The sequence below is a fragment of the Papio anubis genome, chromosome 7, assembly GCF_008728515.1.
Source record: "Papio anubis isolate 15944 chromosome 7, Panubis1.0, whole genome shotgun sequence".
NCBI lineage: Eukaryota > Metazoa > Chordata > Mammalia > Primates > Cercopithecidae > Papio > Papio anubis.
In genome coordinates, this window is record NC_044982.1 from 40786842 (window position 1) to 40799015 (window position 12174).

Genomic DNA, 12174 nt, shown 5'->3' on the forward strand with positions numbered 1-12174 from the left:
TCAATTATAGTGATTTGATCTGCCCCCATAAGACTGTGATCTCCTTGAAATAAGATGTGATGTACTTACCAATCTATATGGGCTCACTTGATAAAAGGACTGCATGCTTCATCTCAAAATGGGGAATTCTGTGCCCTGCTTATATCCTAGAGTATAAATGGTATTGAGCACATTAATTTCTTTAACATTTAACCAATGAGCCCTTGCTAGAGTCATGAGGTGCCATATACTTATCTTTTGTAGAATATAACATTATGTTGATGCAATTATAATTACTTACAAATCATGAACGCTGTGAATAATGCTGCAATGATCATGAGAATGCTGATATCTCAAGATATTGATTTCATTTCCTTTGGAAATATACCTAGAAATGGGGCTGCTAGATTATATGGTGGTCCTATTTTTAATTTTTTGAGGAAACTCCATACTGTTTTCCATAATTGCTGTACCAATTTACATTCCCAGTATACAAGGGTTTCCTTTTCTCCACATCCACACCAACACTTATGGTTTACTTTTTTGATCATAGTCCCCTTAAAAGGTGTGAGATGACATCTCATTGTGGTTTTGATTTGCATTTCTCTGATGATTACTGATGTTGAGCACCTTTTCATATATCTGTTGGCCATTTGTATGTCTTCTTTGGAAAACGTCCTATGTCCATTTTTAAATCGGGCTATTTGTTTTTTGACTATTGAGTCATGAGTTTCTTACGGATTTTGGATATTAGCTCTCCGTCAGATTCATGGTTTGCAAATATTTTCTCCCACTCCATAGGTTGCCTTTTCATTTTGTTGATTGCTTCCTTTGCTGTGCAGAAATTCACAGCAGCATTATTCACAATAGCTCAGATACAGAATCAATGTAAGTGAATGGAAAAAGAAAATGTGGTATATATAAAAAATATACACACAATGGAATATTAGTCAGCCTTAAATATATACACATATATATGACTCACCATCATCTCTTACTCAGACAATAATAACAACAGTAACAATAACACCAAACACACAAACGGCCTTTGTTATGTACTAGTCTAAGTGTTTCAACTCCTCACAACAATCCTGTGTTCTAAGTGTTTCACATTTATTAACTCAGAGAGACTGGTTATGATGTTTGCCCAAGGTGATGCTGCTAGTAGGGGCAGAGCTGAGATTTGAATCCAGGCAGTCTGGCTTCAGGGACTCTGCTCTTAATACTTGGCCCTGCATTATTTAACCACATCAATCTATTAAGGTTTTAAGGATGAAAAAAAAGACCAATTGCTCTATCAAAGCTTTTTACTTTTTTGTTGAGGGCTGCTTCCACAAGATGCTTGGGATAGCTACATGGCTTAGCCCAAATCTCTGAATTGGACCAGTATTGGGTTCTGGGAGATCCTTAGAAGGAGGGACCACCTCCAGGGTAACTGACAACATTTCAGATAGCCTAAAATTTAAAAAATAAAAAAAAATATGTAAACAAAATCCAATAGCCTGGTTTTCTTAAGAATTGGCTTTGTGTTACAACTCAGAGGGAACTGTCTTGGAATACTTGTTAGAGGGGCTCCAAACTGATTTCAAAGGCTTGAGCCCACGAAGCCACGAGATTGAAATGAGAAGCTAAAGAAGGAAAAGAAGGGAGAAAGCCGATAGAAAAGAACAGTCTTGGGAGAGAACCATCAATCAGCTGGGCAGACATCGTTTTAGAGGAGCTCTTGTGGTGTCCACTGGAAAGGTAAAGTGTCTCAGTCCAGGAAGTATAAAGCATGATGGTCTTTATCCTCTTCCTGAGGATAAAGTGCCCCTGGTCCCTGAACAACCTCTGCTAGTTTGGAAGTCTTCTTGGAAGAGATGAGAGCATCAATCTTTGGGGCCCAGGGATCCTTCTTTCCCAGGTAGGCCATGAGGTGAGCTGCTGGGAGGGGGGCTTTCAGTTGTTCCCATACTCTGCCAGCTCACTTGGGCAGCTGCTCAAACAGGGGCAGCTTAAAGAGGCCTACTCTGATGTCAACTGCTCCTCACTCCAACTCCTCTTCCTTTTCAGGCCTTTCTGCCATTTCTCTTTGTTATGTCACTTGCTAGTTGTGTGAGCTTGAACGGTTACTTACACTCTCTGAGGTACAGCTTCCTCATCTATAAAATGCAGTACATTAGCATCTAGCTCATGGGATTGTTGCATGGATGAGACTAAATGTGTGTAAAGCACATAGTAGGTGCTCAGTAAGTGAAGGGTTACTATTGATGCTGCTGTTGACATTAGCCATAGGAATAAGATGGAAGGGGGTTCTGTTAGAAATAACCTGAGGATTTTCCTGGAGGTTCACAGCTCCAAGTCACAAGCAGGGCAATGTTGAGTTAAGGTTAAGTAGCAAGGGAGAAGTTCCTGGTGGTGTTTTTACTCTGCTCCCCACCGTGGTCCCTCCTTTACCATGCATATGCTGCACACTGCCCTGTACTGCCCATCTTGCATCCTTTCCTCTCCACCCCATTTCCCTATGAAAGCAGCTTTCTCCATGAAGATGCAGATGTTACGGCCCCTCTGAGCTCAGTCTAATTGCAAAGCTCGTAAGTGTTCAGCACCGTGCTGGCAAACAAGGCAGTAGGGATGCATAATGTTTAAGCTCTGGTTATATTAATAAGAAGACATGGCCAAGTGATAAATAAGCCAACTCAGGAAGGAAAATAATATTAGTAGGCTAATATGGAAGAACAAAGATAAGACCAAGGAGAGAAGAGAGGTGGGGTGGAACAGGGAGGTGGGATGGGGCGCAGATCTTGGCTTGCTTCAGTGGGAGCCAGCGAGTGGAAAGAGCACAAGCTGAGGAGGCAGACTCAGGTTTGAATTCTGCCTGAGGCAGATGTGACCTTGTGAAAATTGTTAAACTCAGTTTCTCCATGTGTAAAAATGGGACTGACAAGAATATACCTCCACTACACTGCTGTGAGAATTAAGTGTGATAAAGAGCCCAGCAAATGTTATTTTCTTCTGTGTGCCCTGAATTCCCATAGCCTCACAGCCAAGCCTACGAGAGATGCCCTGGACCCAGCTCAGACTCTTCACCTCATCCTCATGTTGGGGCAGAGAAAGGAAATGCGCCTTTGGGATGCAAAGCAGATAGGAAGGCCAGGAGGAAATGGTCAAGATTCTCCCAGCTAAAGACAAATGCCAATGCTTCTCATTCATTCAATCAAACTGCAGTGAACACTTATAGTATACCAGGTGCTTGGGATATAAAGATGAATAAAATATGGAACATTTCCCCAAGGAGCCAGATGTTAAGAGGGAGAGACAGATATGTAACCACAAGTGCTATGATGGGAGTTAAGGGCTTAATTTATGATATCAATGTATCCTGATTTCAAAGAATCTGCTTTATTGAGCAAACTGCTAAAACGTGTGGAGGAGAATAACGAATACTGCTTGGAAGAATCAGAGGAAGGCGTTTGAACAGGGTAACAACAATAATGAGGGCTAACATTTGCTAATGTTTACTGACACTAACACGCCAGGCACCAAGTAACCAAGTATTTTACATGTATTAACTTATTTAATCCTCACGACAGAAACATTATTATTCTCATTGCAAGGGTATTCATATTCATAAGAATAAGGTCACATAGTTTGAAGTGGCAGAGCCAGGATTTGAAGCCAGAGTCTGATTCTAGATCTCATATTCTTAATGTCTATGCCAAATTGCCTCTCTGCATGTTGAAGAATGAATCTTGTGGCCATTCCGAGATCTAAGGCCAATCCCGTCCCCCCTTTCCAAACCTCCAGAATGATCTAGACTAATAGAGATTGGATCATTCATCCAGTCATACCATGTTCATTTAAAAATCTACTCTATGCAAGGATATGTAAGATTCAGAACTGTAGGATTTGTTGGGGAAGGAGCAACCCACAACCCCTTACTACATCCATGAGTTCTGCTTTGTTGTAATTCTCCTTGGCTCTGGAGCCGAGAAACTGGGTTGTTAGGAGTTGGAGTGTCTGCTGGGCTGGTCTTTCCTACCTCTGCTCCTGGTGGGCAGGAATGGTGGAACCTAAGAGGTTCAAGAAATAAAGGGGCTCAAAGGTTTGGCAATCCAAAGGATGTTCCAAAATAAGCGGTTTCTCTCTCTCTTTCAAGGATGGAACAATTCTCCAAATGCATTCTAACGTGAAGCAGATAAAGTGGAACTGCCATGACAGAAGTGGAGTTGGGGATGTAGAGCCCCATTCATTCAATGCTCATGTATCTTCTCCCATCTTCTCAGATGGTTCTCATAGCCTCTTCAGGGGATGCAGTTTGAAAAATTCTGCCCTAGGTACTGCACTGACAAAAAGCTTGATGGTGGCCCCTCCTCAGCTCTACTGGCTGTTGAAGATAGGTAGCGTCTGCAGCAGGCAAGTGAGGTCAAAAAGCAAGGGAGTAATTAATCACTGTTGTCACTTGGAGGCTTTATGAGCATTTATATGACTCTCTGCCCTAATATGTGCTCTGAGTTGCTTGAAAAAGGAGAGAAATAGGCTCTGGGTTGGGATCAGGGAGCGGGGGGTCATGAAGGGTGGGTAAGGAAGGGGGTGTAGAAGAGTGGCAGATACAGGTAGAACAGATGACAAATATTTCCCCCTGTGGCAAATGCAGGAGAAGCCAAGGTTGAGTGGAAGAGAACGGAATCAAAGAAGAATTGGTCAGACTGGACGACGGACTCACACTTGGTTTTATCCCGGATCATATCATTGTTAAACTCTGCTCACTAGAACGCCCTTTACGGGGCAGTGGAACAGCAGACTTTGAACCTTTTCCCGTTCTGTGTACCCCTCCCTAGAATGGGAGTCCAGCACTGCTTCTGTAGGTGACATTATGTGTTCAGATATTGCTTTATGCCAGGACTCAACTCCCATGGCAAAGTCCAAAATATTGAGGAAGTATTGTGGGCTGGTGGAGGCAGAGCTTGGGAGGAAAACTTCCTGGATCTGAATCTGGACTTTGCCACTTACAGTTTTGTTTGACTTAGGCAAGTTATTCAGTCTCCCAGTTTCTTCCTCTATAAAATTAGAACAATACTAGTTTCTCCCTCATAGGGTTGTTGTGAGAATGAAATTAGTTAATACATAGACAGCACTTAAAACAGTGCCTGACATACAGTGGCTATTCAAAAGATGCTAGTTTTTTATTATCATCATCTTCAGAGGTATTTAATTATAGCTCTGGATTCTCTAAAACGTCAAATAACTACTGAGAGTCTCCTCCCATGTCTGAAATAGGTAGGCTGAAAACCTGGTTTGCAAGATTATGGGCAATTCAATACTGTACTTACAACAACAACAACAACAACAAGAAAGGCTTATCTCAGTCACCTTATAGTCTATTATAGATTCATCAGTAGAAGACAGAAGACGGTTTTGCTCCATGAAATCATTCAGGAATCTAGGCTCTTTCACTGCCTGGGAGCTTGGAGCTCTTCACTGATTTCCTACATACAGACTGGAGGCAAGTGAAGAGAGAATGCTTAAGAGGATCATTCAGAATAACGGTCATACTTGGAAGAGGCTTACATCAGTTCTGTACACATTCTATTGGCCAGAACTTTAATTATGTGGCCTGACTATAAAATGCAACCCAGCTATGTGCTTAGCAAAAAGATGAGACTGTTTGGAGAGCACTAGGCCAGTGTTTGCCATATCCTTCAACATTCTGTTATACTTAATACAGATATTAATAAAAAAACTGTTTATTGTGGAAAACATTGAAAAAATACAAAACTAGAAAAAATAGTAACAAATCCCCACAACATATCACTGACTAAAAAGTTTTCATCTCATGGTTCATCTTCTTTCATCTATACTTACACTCAATTCCTCCTCCCACTCATATTACTTTGAAGCAAATCTGAGACACTGCATCTTTAAATCTGTAATTATTTCAGCACAGTACATTCTCAACCACTTACTATGTGCCCGTCACTGTGCGTGCACTAGGAATACAATAAGATAGGCTTTTTGTCTTTAAGGAGATGCAGCTGAGGAGCTTACAGACTACAGCTTATTGAGATATATCAGACTGAATCGTAATGACAATAGAAAACAGAACTCTTAAACACACACACACACACACACACACACACACACACACACACACATCCCTGCAACAGCCAAAATGGCCATACTAATTAATAACCTTATTTTTCCTGACTCCCTAATTCACTAATGAGCTTTCTTAAGCATCTTCACTCTTTGAGTAGCGGCTCCTGGGAGAGCCATTTTAGCTTAGGAGTTCTATATCACAGAGGATGAGCTTACCTGTCAGTAGAGGAACCTGATAATGGAGCAGCTGCTGAGAGAGGCTGAGAGGCCCTTTCTGGTCTAGTCAGCTCCTGGGGCTTCTACTAAGCGATGACCTAAGGCTTTAATTTTATCTTTTCTTGAAAGTGGGAGGGGTAAAATGGCCTCCAGGGGTTAAGAGGCAGCATCTCAATCAAAAAGAAACTGTTGACAGCTCTGCTGGCTCCAAGTTCTCTCTAATCAGAGCTCAGGACACCTTAATGGGTCACCAACCTTGCCTCAGATGTCCTGCCACGTATCACCACTGGCACATCAGCCATTCAGCTAGCCAGACAAAGCAACGAAAAAAAATAACATCTGTATACTTCTACTTCCTTTGGCATTCTCTACCCTGCAGAAGCCTGGAGTGAATTTCAGATGCAAGTGGACTTGGAAATTAGACAAGCCATAATTGGGTAAAACACAAGCAATACCAGACTTCATATTAAAACAATGTGCTCTCATGTACATAAATAACTCCAATGTCAAATTCAGCCACAGAATATTAACCTGCATCAGACAGTGGATTCTCTGAAGCACACACAGGGAAATTGTTTTTGCTCTGAGACGTATCTTGTTAAGCACAGAAGGTGCATAGAATCACACGTGGAGTTCCTCCTGCACTTAGGGGCTGGGAAAATGATAGCTTAAGTAGCCACTTACTATAATTTAGTGTCTCTATGTAAACACAACTGGCTGAGCTGGGAATGGACACTTTCAGGGCTCACCTTCCGATGGATGCAGGTAAGCAGAAGTCCACAGGGAGAGTGTGACCAAGCAGATGACTCCACAGCCCAGGGGCAGTCTGCTATCAATTCAAAGAATTTTCACGCGGCCCACTTGCCCACCTAGTTCCTGTTGTGGATATGGGTAGAGATTGCTTTTGCAGAGCTGATAGCTTTTACAAAGCAATTTTATGTCTGTTATTTCTCAAAGTAACAACTAGAAGCTACCTCCATTTTAAAGGTAAGAAAAACCGAGGCCTAGGCACATTATATAGTTTGCCCAAGATATCAGCAGGTCAGTTTCAGAGCCAGAAGCAGAACTTAAGTCTAAAAATGTACAGTGTTCTTTTTAACAGATCACACCTACAGTGGGAAACTCCTGCATGTGGTTGCACGGGGGAGTGCAATTCATATTGTAGACAGTGATGATTTGTATATTTATTGAGCAATTTTCTGGTGGATGGCAGTAAGAGTTTTATTGAATTTGTTAAAAATCAATAGATTAAAGTAACTGTCTTAGGAGCATCTTTATCCAATTTTCACAAAGGCACCATACAGATTAGCGGAGGCCCTACTATACTACCCCCACTATCAAATTTTTCTCTGATGACTGTCAGTGTTTTGTGACGTTGGGCCTTTGTGGATTATCAATTTGAATCTAAAAGACAGGACTACTTATAGCAGGGGTCAGCAATCATCTTTTGTAAAAGGCCAGACAGTAAATATTTTAGGCTTTGTAGGCCATACATTTAGGCTTTGTGGTAACTACTCAAGTGCGCTGCTATAGTCCCCAAAGTGGCCACAGTCAATATGTAAGTGAATGGGTGTGGTTATGTTTCAATAAAACTTACAAAAACAAGCAGTGGGCACAGCTTCCCAATGACTGACTTATAGAATGCTGGTCATTTGAATTATCAAGAGGAGTTTCTTGAACGAGCATAGCTTGTTAGAACCTGTTGAGCTCAAAAGGTGTGAAGCCAAAACTTGAAATTAGAGCTGATTTCAAACCCCTTGTTCTTTACACTCAACACCTGTAAGATGTTCTTATTCTTGGTGGTGTGACCCGCCACTATGTGGCAATCAATTGTGCAGTATGTTTGCGAAGAAATTCCAGTGTTTTTGAATATCACTTAAAAAATAATGGAATAGACTAGATGGGACGCATCATGGTGGGTACTCATTCACACTTCTTTTGATTTTCTGAACAGTATGGGAAAGTTCGATCTGGTCCAGAGTAGTACATTGTCTCCACTCTTTGGCCTCTTAGGAGACGCTGACACCTCAGTTCTCTTGGCTTTTCTGTCCACAAATCCCTCTTAGTTGAGACAAAGCTGTGATTCTGTGAATGAAACTTTACTAGGAAACAAAGGTGGGAAAGAAAGCAAACAACAAAAGGAGTTTCTAAATATAAACAGGTGAGTTTGAACAGCCTGTTAATTAGGTCAGGAATTAAGTTACTCTATTTTTACTGAGGTCTAGAAAAAGACATAGTCAGCTGCTCTAGCAAAATGACCCTTGTTCCTCTTGCAACCAGATCCAGCCACCCAGGTTCCTAATCCAGACAGCTGCACCCTGGCACCACATATGACCTTGTTATAATCTCAGGCTCCACCATGACCTTCTTAGAAATTTAGGGCTGGAAGAGAACTTAGAAGTTATCTAACACTTGTTACACACTTGAGGTCCTCAAGGCCAAGTCTGAGAGGGGCCCAGCCTATGAGCTTCATAGAATATTGTTATGAATATGCTATGAATGGGCTATTCTGAGCCCAGGATGACAGCCAGCTAAGCAGGTATTTCTAAGGAATTGGGACACATGCTGCAACTGAACTTGAAAGCATTATGCAGCTGTTACCCTCTTACCAATCCTTTCCAGAGATATAATCTTATTTTTAAAAATTTTTTAATGGGTAATTTTCATAATGTTATTTAACTGAATGTACCAAAAAGATATTTTACATTTTTTATACTTTTATACTAACCAACCTGATGCATAATTTATATTTACAGCACATATCAATTTGCTTTAAATTAATTTTTATCTCAATAGCTTTTAGGGTTCAGTGGTTTGTTACATGGATGAATTATATAGTGGTGAATTCTGAGATTTTAGTAGGCTCATCACCCAAGTAGCATACATTGTACCTAATATGTAGTTTTTCATCCCTAGCCCCCCTCCCACCCTCCTCTTTCTGAGTCTCGAAAGTCCATTATACCACTCCGTATGCCTCTCCGTACTAATCGACAACTTGAAGAATCAGGAGATTAAAGTTATTCCCCTACATTCTTTCAGTGTAGGGGAATAACTTAGCTCCCACTTTTAAGTGAGACTATATCGTTTTTGGTTTTCCGCTCCTGTGTTACTTCACTTACAATAATGACCTCCAGCTCCACTGAAGTTGCTGCAAAAGACATTATTTTGTTCCTTTTAATGGCTCAGTAGTATTCATGGTATATATATACCAAAATTTCTTTATCCACTCATTAGTCAATGGGCACTTAAGTTGGTTCCACATCTGTCCGGAGCTGCACTCCCCGGCCATAGCGAATACTAATTGACGATTAAAAACGCCTGAGCTTTATTCATTTCCACCTTACACCTCCTCCCTATCTTTGCCTTTTCCCCTGTATTAATACCTCATAAAAGATGGCGCTCTTCCTGCTTCTTCTTCACCCATTTTTCCCACGCCCGCGAAAATTACTACCTGACAGCGCAGGCGCCACATGACGTTCGACCAGAGAAACCAATACCTATCTGGCCACACCCTCCGAAATGAGATCATCTCCGCCTCTGGCCCAACCCCTTCCCCTCCAAGTGTATATAAGGCACTGCATTACCGCCATTAAAAGAGACTTGATCAGCGCACTGTCTTGTCTCCATTTCTGGTATCTCTTGTTCCCCAAATTCCCACCCCCTCTTCCAGGGCCTGTAGTGACGATCCCGCGGGCCGAGATACACATCTTTACAATTGTCAGTTGTGAACTGCTATAAATGTACGTGTGCAAGTGTGTTTTTCATATAATGACTTCTTTTCCTTTGGGTGGATACCCAGTAGTGGGATTGCTGGATCGAATGGTAGATCCACTTTTAGCTAGAGATATAATCTTGAACTTAGAAAAGAGCTTTCCCAATGTATTCCAGAGGTTATAAACTAATGGGCCATGGGCCCAAAGGAGCCACAGATATTTATTTTGACCCCTTAGTATTTTATATATCTTTTAATTAGTTGCTGATACTTCAAAATCTGAAGATTTTGCACAGAAAGATCCATCAGATTTTGCTTGTCTGGAAAAACATAAATATTTGTCCACATTATGTCCTTAGAACAACAATCAGCTGAGGCTGAGTAGAAGCTACTGCCTTGAGACATGTGAAACTGAACTAGTCAACCAAATTTGCAAACCCTGAATAAATCCAACCAATTCATTTCACTTACAAAGAAATGAAGTTCTGAGAAAACTGGCCTGTCCCCATTTAATGACAATATCAAAATCAGAAGCCAGATACTCTGAATTTCAGTCAGTGATCTTCAATGAGAACTGTTGCTTTTCCCCTAAAGAACCTGAAATACAGGGATATTACGTGCTTGTGGGCACTATGATGAGGAAAAACAAAACTGAAAACTGGGTCTTCTGTTTCTGCACTCAATATGTTCCATTTCCTTACTGGGCCAGAAATTCTCATGCAAATCAATAGGGAGGTAAGACTAGCCAGGAACTCAAAGCCCAAACTTTCCAAGGCTTGTGATCCTGGAACAGCTCTTCCATGTGTCCATGAGAGAGACTGGTGCTAGGAACCAGTCAGTATAGAGGCAAATTCTTTTTGCTCCTTTCTGAGCAGTGCACTTTAAAAAGTCCATACAGTCTGTATCTGACATAAATTAGGGTATTGTAGCCAAGTTCCCAATTTCACCAATCCTCAAGCCACATGTATTTCTGTACAGGCCTATGGAACCTACTGCACAGTCTCCTGAGAGCATAAATGAAGTACTGGGCAATTGGCTATGGCCAAAGGGGACTTGTGTATTTCCCCTGAGAGATTTGCTCTCACTGAGGCAGAAGAGATACTTCTAGATGCACCATTTAGACTCCAACACTTTTCCTGCTCACTGAATGTATAGTGACTGTATTCTTTCAGAACTGAATAATAAAGACAATAATCATTGTATGAAGTGGCTTTTAAAATGTGCTTTCTCTTTTAACTCTCAACTCCTTTAGAAGTTGGGGCTGTTCATCTTCTCAACTTTATGAAGAGGGAACCCAGTAAACAGGATTGGCTCTATATAGCAACACTAACAACAACCTAAAGCTTGGACAGAAAAGGAACTAGTCTCTTAATCATTTAGGTACAGTGAAACCCTGGATTAGGGCTTTCACAACAGGCATGAATTCGTTTAAGTGCCCAGCTAAGCACTAAATCAGACTTGAGTGGAAGAACTAGGAAAGCCTTGGTGAGATCTTTCGTAATTGCTTTGTCATTAATAAGCAGGATTCTGTTACTCACATTCAATGAGCCCATGCTAATAATTTAATTCCAGGCAAGTCTCTCAGAAATAGGTCTTTCAACAAGGAAAAGACCCAAATCCTAACCTCGCACTAGCCACTCAATTCAAAATCATGCAGGATTTTTTAAGTACCAGGGCTTTATGGAGAAATTACAATAGTGGTAAGAAAAATGTCAGCCTTCTCAACATGGCAACTTGTATAGAATGAATCACCATCACGTACATGATTATTTACAAAAAAAAAAAAGTGGTTCTGAAAGGCTCTTCAGAAAGATGTGGTCAACAGTATTCATCAGCCCTTCACAAGTGCAGGTTTAACAGTTTGGTTACTTCATCTTCTTACATAAGGCTACTGGTTACTTGGCTATTGAGGCCAGAGTCTCGACAGGGGTTTCACAAGACTAGACCTTTCCTCTCCCTTGCTGTTTTTTCATTTTAAGTTAATGGTGAAGTAAGCACTCCCTGAACCAATATTCCAACGAATAACAACTATAAACTCAATAAAACACAAAAAATACCATGAGGGTAGGAGACTGAATACAAACAGGCAAGTTCTGAAAAGAGGTTAAATTTTAAAGAAGGGAATGGCACAAGGTGAGTTTCACATTGTATAGCTTTTGGGCTGAAAGAAACCTGCAGTCTTTCTGGTC